Source organism: Herpailurus yagouaroundi, unplaced genomic scaffold, assembly GCF_014898765.1.
Source record: "Herpailurus yagouaroundi ecotype Mexico unplaced genomic scaffold, PumYag 188, whole genome shotgun sequence".
Lineage (NCBI taxonomy): Eukaryota > Metazoa > Chordata > Mammalia > Carnivora > Felidae > Herpailurus > Herpailurus yagouaroundi.
This window is the reverse complement of record NW_024412419.1, coordinates 24,900,768-24,914,037: the sequence shown is the minus strand read 5'-3', so window position 1 is coordinate 24,914,037 and position 13,270 is coordinate 24,900,768. Positions and strand designations below refer to the sequence as shown.

General features: G+C 47.7%; 1 long non-coding RNA gene across 1 annotated transcript; it reads right to left on the bottom strand.

The window, feature by feature from the left end:
- Window positions 1-1,283: 1,283 nt before the first annotated feature.
- Window positions 1,284-2,659, bottom strand: LOC121044581 (uncharacterized). Its single transcript, XR_005797371.1, has 3 exons — window positions 2,456-2,659; window positions 2,044-2,152; window positions 1,284-1,571 (listed from the first exon to the last, which is right to left on the bottom strand). It is a non-coding gene; the product is annotated as an uncharacterized LOC121044581 (long non-coding RNA).
- Between the last annotated feature and the right edge of the window lie 10,611 nt (window positions 2,660-13,270).

The following is a 13,270-nucleotide window of genomic DNA, read 5'->3' as shown; positions in this document are numbered from 1 at the left end:
CAGTGTGACTGTAGCTGACAGAGCTACAGGCACACACCTGGGTGTGAGGTGGAGAGAAAGGCGGTGGGGGAAGGGGGTGCTTTCGATGGTGGGACAAAGTAGGGCCAGAAGCTGATGAGGCCAGAAAGGCTTCCTCTGAAAGAGCCAAGGGCACCCCGGGGCTAAGGAAGCTGTCCTTTAAAACAGCGAGGATCAGAGAGAGGGCACCAAATCGTGCCCAGGCTGCAATAATTAAAAAAGTCTTTCTTCAAATGACTGATGTTCCCTGAAAGTCCACAGGACGACGCAGGTGACTGATGTTTTGCAAATACCGATCCAGGTTTCCCACCCCCCCCCCCCCCCCAGCCGCTCTCTGAAAGTAGGGCCTTCCCACAGAACCTTTCTAAGTCTGGCGGAAAGCAAAGAAGAGATGACAGGTTCGTAAAAGCAAAAACCCTCTTCGAATTTCTTCAGGTTAGGAAAAATTTTTACAGGCCTTTGGTAAAAGTGAGGTGGCACAACATGGACTTTTGAAAAGCAGGGATCCTTATACCAGCATTTACAAATTCATTATTTACTGGGAAGCCTGGGTGGCTCAGTCAGTCAAGCACCCAACTTAGGCTCTGGCCTGATCTCAGGGTTTGTGAGTTCGAGCCCCACATTGGGCCCTCTGCTGTCAGAACAGAGCCTGCTTTGGATCCTCTATTCCCCTCTCTCTGTCCCTCGCCTGCTCACTCTCTCTCAAAATAAATAAAGAAAAACTTTTAAAAAATTCATTATTTATTATAACAAAGGCAGTGCAGTGATTGTTATGAGAAAGCCAACAGCCCAAGAAACAGATGACCAAGAAAGTGAAAGTCCCCCATAAGCCCACTGTGCTGGAAATAAACACTGTTAACAGTTAGGGTATTTGTACCAGGTTTTAGTCAACCAATTACTTGTATAGCAAAGGCATGCGCAGGAGGGGAAGCACGTGTTTTAAGCTGCCTCTCAGCTGTCTCTACCTGGAGAGCACCTTGGCAGGGTTCTCAAAGGCAAAGCACCTCTGTCCACCTGGTGGCACCACCTGCATTTCCTGGGAGGAGGGACCCAGCTCCAGGCTGCCTTCTAGTTCAGTAGGAGCCATCTCAGCCCCGCCTCCTCCCCCAGGCACCTCTCCCTGCCGACTGGTACCGCATCTGGGTCCTTTCCCAGGACTCCTTGGGGGCAGGCAACCCCTCCACGGCACCCCAAGTCCTGCCCTGTCCTCAAGGCTCAAGGATGGTCAGATTCTCAACCCCACTCTTGCTCATAAATGTCTCTGTCTGCTGTTCTCTAGTAGAAAGTGGGCTGGATTGGAGGTGAGAGCTGGGTGGGGAGAACACTAGAGTTCCTTGAACCCTCATGCCATCTAGAGCACTTAAATGTGTATAAGTTTTTCGCCATGAAGGTAAATGACTCACGGTTACGTGGCTCATTGGCTGGAGAGGTGGCGCTGAAAGCCAGTCCTAGCTGTTGGAGAATCTGGAGACTTCGCATGGGGTCCTCCCTGGTGTTATGGGGTGCACAGCCATGGGGAAGCTGCTTCACCTCCCTGGACCAAGTGTCCCCATCTGTAAAGCAAGGAGGCCGGTGCTCAGCTGTGACCGTTCTTCGGAAGCACCTCAGAGGCTTTAACAGTCTGATGTGTGGGCTCCGCCTGGGGATTCTGACTGAATCCGTGTGGGCTGGGGTCTGAGTGTGTTGCCTTCTGTGGCTCCCCTGCAGCACCATGGGTCCTCGGGGCTAGACTGCCCTTCACGGGTGTATGGGTATTGCTAACCCACATTTTATTCTCTCTCCCTGGCTCCCCAGACTCAAAGTACTCCTAAAAGGGTGTTAGACTCCAAAGGCTATGGGCTCACATCTCAGTTCTCTCACTTGGTGACCTCAGGCAGACTAGTTAACCTCTCTGTGCCTCGCCTTCTAGCCTGCAAAATGAGGAAGAAAATAGTGTGTGCCTCACAGGACCGTAGGGAGGATGAGATAATGTGTGCAAAGTGCCTCTCGGCAGGCCTGGCACTGTGGCTCAGTGGAATGACTTACTTCCATTCTCTCCGTAACTCTTAAGGTCTGAGGTCAAATGATCACCCTAAGTCTTGAATGTCCAAATAGACGGAAAGCAGGAAAAGGTCCCGAGGGAAGGCAGGAACACCTGGGGGAGATGAACCCATTCTTTAGCTGCTCAGGGAGTTGCTTCTGTGACCTTACTTGTCCCGGAGATGCCCAGACACAGGGCCCGCTGTATAACCAGGATATGGGCTACCCAGCCACCCAACCTTTGGCAGAAGCTGGAAGAGTTGCATCTTCAAGATCCAAAGAAGTCCCTTAGCATCTGAGCTCCTCATCGTGGCAGTGGGCACCTCCTCGATGTCTGCCCCCCAGCAAAGCTCTCCTGGCCACCCCCTTCCCCCACACCCTGCCCTTTTTTTCTCCCAAGGGTTGAGATGTGACTCACTGTTTGTTGTGACTCTGCGGTTGAGCTTTCCAAGGTTTGTCTGGGGGGAGGCCTGGTTCTTTCTTCAGGACTCACCCTGTAAAATATCTCTGGACTCAGCTCTGCCTGTTGCAGAAGGATCTCTGCCTCGAGAGAGCGAGGGAGCCCCGGGCACTGGAACCAGACACACCTGCTCTCCCTCCTTTTGCTTTACCACTTGTCAGCTCTGTGATCTCAGGCTTGTGGTTTTGCCTCTCGAGAGGAGTTTGAACACGGGTTAGCTTGTTTGACTCCGTTCTCCTCCTGTTGTGTTTGATCATGGCGCACGGTGACTTTCTCATGACTGGGAAAAAGAGCTGAGGAGGCAAAGGGGTCAGGACTGGAGTTTAATTTCTGGGCCTCCCAGCCCGGGACCTTGGAAATAGCAGGGCACACAGAGTCTGCAAGCCTGACTGCAGGCCCGGCCCAGTCACCAGCTGACTGCCACCTTGGGCAAATCAACAGCTTCTCTCCACCTCATTTACACAGCTGTGCTATAACGCAGTTAGTCTAAATCAGTCATTCCCAAAGTGAGCTAGTTGGTATACCAATTTTGCAAGCTGTTTCTCAAAAAAAAAAAAAAAAAAAAAAAAAGTCTCAAAGGTCAAATAAGTTTGAGGTATACTGTAAACTCCACTCCCCAATTAGCACATCGTAATATATATACATCAATCTGTTAAAGGTGCCGAGAGAACCAGTAACACAGAGGCCAGTTTGGTTTTATTCAACTCACTTTTTCCTAAACTCTTTTGACCATAAAATTTTTCAATCCTATTAACATCCTAGAGCACTGGTGATGGGAGAAAACCACATGAGAAATGATGGTTTAATCCAGAGCTGGGCTTCTCAAACTTGAAAGTTCATTCAAAACACCTTGTTGATCTGCTGATTCTAACTCAGCAGTTCTGGTGGGGCTAGAAGCCAGCAAGCTCCCAGGTGATACTTACCACCGAGTGAGTCCCAGAGGGCAGATTCCCAAGGATTTTTCAGCTTCAATATTGGAAACAGTGCAGAAATGGAGACTCAGGGACCTAGGACTCATAGAGACCTAGGTTAGGGTCCTGGCCCCACCACTTCGTGGCAAGGTGACCTTGAACAAATCTCTCTACCAAACAGAGCATTCGTTTTCTCATCTGTGAAGTTTCAAATAGTATCATCCTCATAGGATTGTTTGATGATTAAATAAGTCTTCTCAAATAAAACATGTAGTGCCAGACCTAACCCATGATAGGAGCTCACTATACACTGGCCGTCGTTCATTAAATAGAGTCTGTGTGTCTGTCCTGCTCCCACTCGTGGGCTGCTACCACGTTCACTTGCAAGGCTGCTTGCTGCCCCCGGACCTCTTTCCTCCCAGCATGATGGAACTGCCATCTCTTTTTATGGAGCTTTACATGACCGTTCTTCTCCAGCACATTCTAGTAACTTCTCCTGCTTCCAGGGCATCAGAGGAGCTGAGAGACAATGGTTCTCCTCTGGTGATCCCAGACAGATTGTGCCAGCAGCCCTAGGGTTGGCACAACCCACATTTTTCCTGGCCCTGTTGCAAGGGGTCCTCATTGATGGGTGAAGCGTGATCTCACCACATTATCCATGGGCCCTGCTGACTGTCTGGAGTTTGTATGTCACACGCGGAGACTGCGGGAGTATAACCTTATCATACTCACCATGGTGTCCCTTATAAGTGCTTTTACAACTGAATCATATTCAAACCTTCCTATAAAATGTTCACGTGTGTCAGCAAGGCCTGTGTTTGGGCTCTATTAAGCTCTCTTCTTGTGTGTAGACAGTGGATTAAGACTACATCACCCTGGGGGGCGCCTGGGTGGCTCAGTCGGTTGAGCGTCTGACTTTGGCTCAGGTCATGATCTCACGTCTCGTGAGTTCGAGCCCCGCGTCGGGCTCTGTGCTGACAGCTCGGAGCCTGGAGCCTGTTTCAGATTCTGTGTCTCCCTCTCTCTCTCTGACCCTCCCCCGTTCATGCTCTGTCTCTGTCAGTCTCAAAAGTAAATAAACGTTAAAAAAAAAAAAAAAAAAGACTACATCACCCTGGCTGCCCAGATCTTGCCCCATCTTGGAAGCTGAGGAAGGAAGAGGCAAGGAGGATCACCATTTTTGATCGCCTTTCAGTGTTCGGCTCTTGATGTATATCCTCATTTAAGCTTTGCAGCAACTCTGAATGGTTCTGTTTTTATCAGGCTCAGAGAGGCTAAGTAATTTGCCCAGAGACACACAGCTAGTAAGTAGGGGAGCCTAGTAAGTAGGGGAGCTGAGATTAGAGTTCAGGATCATTTGATTTTATTTCCTCTATGCTTTTTCTGCTCCCAGTCTTGATGGCAGAGGATGATAGCCTATAGCTTCCAAGTTTTACCTGTTATTGGAACACCTGGAAAGAAAATAAATCCTCTCTCAAGTTAAGTTATATATCCGGACCAATGTAACCATAGTGACAGTGCTGTACTATACAACCATGGAAGCTGCTGTTCTGAGCATGTGGGCAGAAGTAGGGACAGAGGAGAGAAGGTGAGTCCATGCCTAGGACAGGGTGACAGGCAAGATCCACTCTAGTGGGCCAGCTTATGAAATACCCTGTGTTAGGGACAGTAACTGGAAAGGATGGCATTTCAAAGGCAGATGAGAAGGGAAACTTCAACTTGAGCAGATCCAGACACTGTGTGGGTCATCTTCCGAATCTGGCACAGGTCAGGACAGCCAGCTACTCTGCCTGCAGTGGCCTTGGTCTTCTCTGGCAGTCTATCTCCTTGGAGGGTCCCAGGAGTGGGATAAATCACATCTTCATTCTCTACCTCTGGTTTAGACCTATGTCATCCCTCCGTCTGGTCACGGAGACTGGTGCATGCAGAGGTGTGTTGAGTTGCCCACACACAGTTGCCCACATCTGGGAGCTTCTGGACTTCCGGATCCCTGCACTGCGTCACATACTTTATTTCTATGCCCTTTCATTTTTCCAGTGATGGAAGGGTGAGTGAGCATATGACCTGTGTCAGGCCCAGGTGAAAAACCGTTGAAACCAAGACTTTCTGGAATGTCCCTGGAGTTGCAGGGTAAACTAGATAAAGTGCAGGTTGTTTGTCAACCCTTCCTCCAGACTCCTGAAAATTGACTTGGAGAGCCTCTCTGACCTCCGCTGCCAATAGGTCCTTGAGAGGCACACACACTATTCAAAGCTGACAGCTCCCAACCTGACAATTGTCCTCTACACCGTGCAAATGTGGTATGCCTAATTAATAACCTGGGATGCCCTGTCTGCTCCACACTCAAGGAGCTCAGAGCCTTTTTCTCGGTAACCACTGCCAGCTGATTTTTAATTATCTTTCGGACTGTCGCCTTTTGGAGCTCTGGAAAGGAAGTGCTCACCCCAGCTGGGCTGGGGCCAGGCCTGTTGGAGAACAATGTCCTCCTCCGAGTCCATTCTGTTTATCTCTCAGCTGGCATGCCAGCCCTCAGACGGGACAGGACTGTGCTCCTGCAAACCAAGAAGGAGAGAGAGTCTGGTGCCTTGTCGGCACTTCTGTAGGCTGCAGAGCTGGCATGATTCAAGAAACCGACCTCTTTTTAAACTCTTAAAACTTTGCATCTGGGTAGGACTGCCTCACTGAACGAGACAGCTGAAATCTTCTATTGTTTTCTTAAATCAACACCTGTTTGTTTTTTCTTTAATGCATTGCCTCAGTCAAGCCTTGCAACCGTGCGAGGCAGCTACATTTGCTACCCCCATTTTACAGGAGAGGGGACTGAGGCTCAGAGAGGGTAAGCCCCCCTCTCCTGCCTGAGATTGCATAGTGGCAAGAAGAGAGTGCTGAGATTCAAACCCAGGCCGCCAGGCTCCTGAGCCTACCCTTTTGCAATGACCTCTTCCTCCATCCTTGGAATTGGGCGTATGCTCAGTTCTGTGGACCTGGAAACGGGTATGAGGAAAACACCTCAAACACCAAGCATCTGGTTTATAACTTTGACCTACTCTATCCCAGCAGCCTGTACGCACCTGCTGAATGCTGCTGAATAATGGAAGGGCTGTGTGGGGTCAAAGTGCCATATTCTCCCCACCGCAGTGAGGGTGAGGTCCAGGGACTCAGTAGACAGAGACAGATGTCTGTTTCCGGGAGGGGGTGGCTAAGCTCCTGGGATTACAGGTTCCTGCATGTTCTGTAGCCAGTTCCACTGGATGTTTTAGGAAAGAGATGGCTCATTCTGTCTTCACCTGAAGTTAAGAATCTGGGATGCTGCAGAGAGGGAAGGGGTGAGACACGGGGCAGGATGGGAACAAGGAACTCTAGACAGAAGACCTTCCTGCCTTCTGCTGTTTATTGTTTTTCCACTTCCCTGATCCCAGGGTCTGCAACCCTTCCCCCTTACTTTTTCTTTGACCTTCCTCTCTGGCATGTTTGAAGCCACAAAGCTGACAAGCCAGAGTTTTAAAGTAGCCCTGGGCCAGGTGTGGTAGGTTGAATTGAGTGGCCCCCCCCCCCCCGCCCCCCCACAAAGGATGCGTGCACATCCTAAGTCCTGGTACCTACGAATACAACCTTATTTGGAAATAGGGTCTTTGCAGGATGAATTAAGTCCCAGATTTCAGGAGTGGGCCCTAAATCCAATGATGGTATCCTTATGAAAGTGAGGAGAGGAAGATTTGAGACACAGAGACACACAGAGAGGAAGAGAGAGCGTGTGTCAACACCTATGAAGGGAGAGAGAGAGAAATTGGAGATGCGCCACCACATGCCAAGAGATGCCAGGAGTCAGCAGGAGCAAGAAGGGGCGAGGACGGATTCTCCTCTAGAGCCTTTGGAGGATACGTGGCCTGGCGATGACACCTTGATTTTGAACGTCTAGCCTCTAGAGCTGTGAGAGAATACATTTTTGTTGTTTTTAAGCCAGGCTGTTCATGGCAATTTGTTATGGCCGCCCTAGGAAACTAACACACCAGGGCCAGACTTTCTGTCATCACCTGGGTCCCTGTGGGGGGGCACCTGTAGAGCAGTGCCCACCCTCCGGGACAGAGACGTGCCGGCCGGGACTTTGAGTCTGACCATGGTGCCAGGCTCAGCCCACAGTCAGTTGTCTGGTTGCTGCAACTTCGAGGACAGGTACTGGGGTTAATGGCTGGAAAGTGGGTGCCTGAAAAAGCTGACCACAGTCAGAGCCGCCCTGGGAAACATTGGGCTGTTCGGAAGGCAGATGTCTTTCCCACTTTCCCTCACCTCCCCCCGCCCCCAAACTAGGCACAGTCTGTACCCTGGCTGGGTGGGAGAGGATTGGGAAAAAGGTGGGTTAAATGGCTCCGTATAATACAGTAACAGATATGTGGGAAGGATCCTTGGAAGCTCTAAAGGAAAGAGGCTTGGGCCTTTCCTCTGAAGAGCTGACAGAGTCTGGAAGAGGAGAGAAGAAAAGAGAAGGAGGAGGAGATAGTTCTTGGACAAAACAGCAGCAGTGGGTGGAGCCGTGAGGACTGGAATGGCTGGCTGATGAGAGGTCCCTGGAGCAGGATTGGCCAAGGGAACAGCACAGTGGTGGCTTCTCCTCCATTTCCAGCTTTTCCTCCTCTTCTGCTCTGCCATCGCCCCGTCCCTGATTTCTGCCAAACTGTAAAAGTCAGTTACGCCAGCTGTCTTGTGTCCTTGCTTCTTTGTGGAATGCAGGGAGAGAGATGCGCCATGTGTGGGGTGAAGCCACATGGAGAGCAGATGGCAGCTACAGGGGACAGACGTATGAGGCTGTTGATCAAGCATTCGCTGGAAACAAGCTGGATTGAGAGAGACGTAACTGTAGAATTCCCAGGGATTGGGCAAGAGGGATGAAGGAGGGCCTAGAACTCTGACCACCAGTGGGACGGGAGAGATTGGCAGGTGCTCTGGACTTTGGAGGGAAAGGTGAGTTGGGGGACTCGGGGCTAGCCAGGAGGCAGCTCTTGGGGACCCAGGTTCCACTCAGTTCCTCTCTCCCACAGAGCTAGCGAGGCATGTAGCACACAATCAATTCTCAATAAATCCCCAGTGACTATGTCCATATAGTATTTGGGTCCATTGAGAACCAAAATACTATATAATAGGCACAGGGAGCTCCCAGGCTACAAAGCAAAGTCAGACTATGCATTGGGGATCTTACAGGGATGTGGCCTTCTGTTCAGTCCCACCTGGCTCTGTGGGATTTCTTTCTCTTTCTCTTCCCCTAAACAAATTCTCCGTAGTTATTCAGTTTGTAAACTTTGGTCCCCCCCCCCCGCCCCACTGAGATGATCATTCCCTACAATCTAGTTATTCACTTTGTAAACTTTTTTCCCCCCAGATGATCGTTCCCTACAATCTAGTTATTCAGTTTGTAAACTTTGGTTTTTCCCCCAGATGATCATTCCCTACAATCTAGAATTCTCATCAAACAAGTCACGTTTTATTTCTTCTGTTCCTTTAAGGCAACTTCTATTACTTTCCACATCCTGGACTTGAGATTTCTTGCTTACCCTCTTCCTCTCTCAACAGCTTTATTGAGATATGATTTACCTACCACAAAATTCAGCTTTTTAAAGTGTACATTTCAGTGGTTTTCAGGCTATTTAGAATTGTGCAACCATCACCACTATATAAATCCAAAACATTTTCATTGGCTTAAAAGGAAAGCCCATACCCATTAACGGTCACTCCCCATCTCCCATTCCCTAAGCCCCCAGAAACCACTAACCCATTTTCTGTCGCTATGGATTTGCTTATTTGGGACATTTGACATAAGTTAATTCATCCACATTGTAATATGTACTGGTTCTTCCTTTTTTTTGTTGAATGAATAATAATCCATTGTGTGGATATACCACTTTTGTTTATCCATTCATTAGCTGATGGACATTTGGGTTGTTCTCACTCATTAACTACTAGGAATAATGCTGCTATGGACATGCATGGAAAAGTTTAAAAAAAAATTTTTAATGTTTATTTTATTTTTGAGAGAGAGAGAGAGAGAGAGAGAGAGAGAGAGAGTCAGAGCATGAGTGGGACAGAGGCAGAGAGAGAGGGAGACACAGAATCCAAAGCAGGCTCCAGGCTCTAAGCTGTCAGCACAAAGCCCCACACGGGGCTTGAACCCATGAACCACAAGATCATAACCTGAGCTGAAGTCAGATGCTTAACCGACTGAGCCACCCAGGTATCCCCATGTACAGAAAAGTTCTTATGTGGTCGTACTTCTTTTTTTTCTTGCGGGTAGATGCCTAGGAGTGGAATTGCTGGGTCACATGGTAACTCGATGTTGCACATTTCAAGAAACTGCCACACTGTTTTCCAAAGTGGCTGCACCATTTTACATTCCTAAGAGCAGTGTAGGACAGTTCTGATTATCTCCACATCTTTATCAACACTTGTTATTGTCTGGCTTTTCCATCTGAGCTCCCAATCTCCTTTAAAAGTTCCTTTCCTCTTGTTTACTCCTCCTTTTTTTTTGCCTTTTGACCAAAGGATTGTACACAAGCCAGTAGTTGAAAAATTTTCACCTGAAATCAATGTCAACATATCTAAACTTTCATTTATATGACTGTGATTCCTGTTTGCTCCAGCCATGCACAGACTCAGACTACTTCAGAACGGAGTTTCCCCCAACCCTGGTGGAAAAGAGAATGATACAGAACATGCTTCTTTTCTGGGATCCTAGAGAAGCTACATGTAGAAGATGGGTGTGTTCTCTGTTCCTTTAAGAAATTTTAAGGACAATCGCTGGTTATACAGTACTAACTAGTCCTCTCAGAGATTGCACAAAAATAGTATTACACAACATATTATGGTTCTGTCATTTCATTTGCCTTCTTACAGAAACCCAGGGGCAACCATTATGAGTCTGTCCATCTTCTGGATGAGGCTACTTGCCTAAGGAATGGTGGAGCAGAACCTCCAACTCAAGCTAGGTCGTGCTCTTCTCTTAACCTGCAGGCTGTTCCCAGGATCTCTCCATCTTGTCACCGACTTGTCGGGAACTTCAAAGGGACCCTTCCCTATACCAGACATTTCCTGCTTCTAAGTTGGACACCTGGTGTCTCAGCTCTTTGCGTGACTGGCTTGTGATTCCAGGGCTGCGTGGGGCTGTTTTGGCAACAACTGGGCTTCTGGATTTTGCTTTTGCTGTTTTCTTTTCCACTTCATTGTTTTCATAGGATGTCTGCCTTCCCAAAATAGCACCGGGGCATTCCAGGTAAACTCAACATCCGACCAAAATCCCCATTCAGCAGCAAGTCAGAGGAGATCTGGCTTGCCACTGTTTTCTTCCCTTCTTTTGATCACTGTGGCTCTGGAGGAGTAAGTCTGGGGCTCACTGTGGAGCCTGGACAGAGAAGGAAGTGGGGGGAGGGGAGGACGTGGTTGAGTTCTCTTGGAAGATGGCCAGCTGCTGCTCCAGCCTTCTGCCCCAACGCTAGAGGGAGGCCACGCTCCGGCCTCAGAAAATGTGAGGAGGAATGGAGGAAAGAATTGGGCAAGGTTGTGTGGTCTACATCGTTTTACACAGAGAAAGGAAACAACCAATGTGGACCCAGGTTTTTCTCTGATTCCTGGAGGCAGCATGGTCCAGTGGAAGAACACTGGGTTGGGATTAAGACAGAGTTGAATCCTGGTTCTAGGGTTTACCGGTAGCCGTTAGGCATAGAGCAGCTGTAAGTTGCATTAGCAACTCCTTTACCACGCGGAGTCTCTAATTATCCCCATAATCGTGCCCACCCTGAGCAGTAAAGACTGATAGGTGCAAAGCCTCAATAGGTCCAGGCCTTTGGTAGGTTATTCAGTCAATATAGATTAGTTCTTACCCAATTCCTAGAGCTCAGGAACATTTAAGTTCTCTTTTAGCAAATTTCAAGTATACAATACCATATTATTAACGACAGTCACCATGCTGCACATTAGATCCCCCCAATTTACCCATAACTAAAAAATTTACCAACCACTCCCATTTCATCCCTTCCCCCACCCCCCACCCCCAGCCCCAGTCTTCATTGCCTTTTGATGTAATTATTACCCAAGTATTGAGAAGGTCCTAGAGACCGGTTTTGAGAAGTGAAAAACAGCACAGAATTTCATCAGACAGGCAGGGGCAGTGGCCTGCAACTTTGCTCACTCATTTATGCAGCCCTAATATAATTTCCTATGGGTATCCACTCCCTGCCTCCAGCACATCCTAAAAATGAAATCTAAAAATTGTTTATCTAAGTTTAAATAGCTGCAAAGGGTGTGATTTCTGGCATATTGTAAATATTGACATTTAAAACTAACTGTTACATCACACTTTTAAATTTATCTGATGAAATATGACATCCAGTGACTATGGCATCTGTGATTTCATACCCACTACAATCCAGTTTAAAATGTATGAAAAATCTGATTTAACATGCAAAATATCTACATACCTTTATCTCCTTGAACGTGTGTTACTATTCCTACTTCCTCTACAGACTTCTGTCCTGATTTATTTATTTTTTTATATTTATCTATTTTTGAGAGACAGAGTGAGACAGAGCATGAGCAGAGGAGGGGCAGAGAGAGAAGGAGACACAGAATCTGAAGCAGCTCCAAGCTCTGAGCTGTCAGCACAGAGCCCGATACGGGGCTCGAACCCATGAACCATGAGATCATGACCTGAGCTGAAGTCAGACACTTAACTGACTGAGCCACCCAGGCGCCCCTGATTTATTTTTAATGCTTCAAAGTATTTTATTGACTACATTGAAAGTGGAGAAAACCATTTTAGTGCTCAATTTTTCTCGTTGCTCCTATATGACTCTCCCTTAAGAGTATACATTCTTTGATGAAAGCAGGGGGAGAAAAGAACAAAACTGTTAAAGGAAGATTGTTATCACTCCCACCACCTGTGCAGGAGTGCAACAGACCCTGTGGGTGTGGACCACTCCAGGGAATTGTTCCTCATGTTGGGTCCCCCTTCTTTTGTAAAGTTGGGACAGTCTCAAGTGTGTGAGTTCTCTTATTCCCAGGAAGCTCCATTTTAGGGAAGAGGGCCTATGGAAGTCAAGGGTCTGGAAAGTGGTGTCCTGATTACTGTTTTTGCCTGATGACCCTCTGGAATGTCCTGTGTATCCCAGTTAGGGGACAGCTAAGTTCGGATTTGAAACTCAGCTTTGCCACTTATGGGGGTCAGGGAACCCTAAGCTAGTTATCAAGTCTGTGCTTCCCCAGAGGATTGTTAGACTAAAATGAGGCTAAAAGAAATGAGGCTACAAAGTAGGGTCTCAATAAATAACATCAGTTCTCAGGGGCCACTTTTTTTTTCTTTTCTTTTTTCCATTTAGAATAGATGAAATTAGGATATATATTATAATCTTGGTGTACGTTTGACGGGGTGGGGTAGGGTTGCCCCCAAAATCTGTTATTAAATTAATGGTATGTCTTGCAATTAGTTATCACTTGGAATTAAAGATATGGGGCACCTTACATCTTTCCATCTTGTTCTCAGCCTGGCTTCTTTTGGGTTGTTTTACCTGGTAACATTCCAAGGGGCCTTATGGGCCCTAAGAGCCAATTCTACAGCAACAGTGTGCGATCCTTCCTGGAGACTTTGCCTAGGTCGTCACTATGACCCAGAGATCAACAGTCTGTAGGTTTTGTGGATGTATTTTCTCTAGAACCACCAGTCCTAACTGTGGGACACTAAACTTCCTATGATGTTTGTTTTTCCCTCCACAGCTTTGTGAATATTTCGTGCAATTTACCTTGATCAGTTTGACAGATCATTGTCCAGAGGAGCTGTTGGCCTCATCAGATTTGGAAACATCACTGTGCATTCCTTATCATT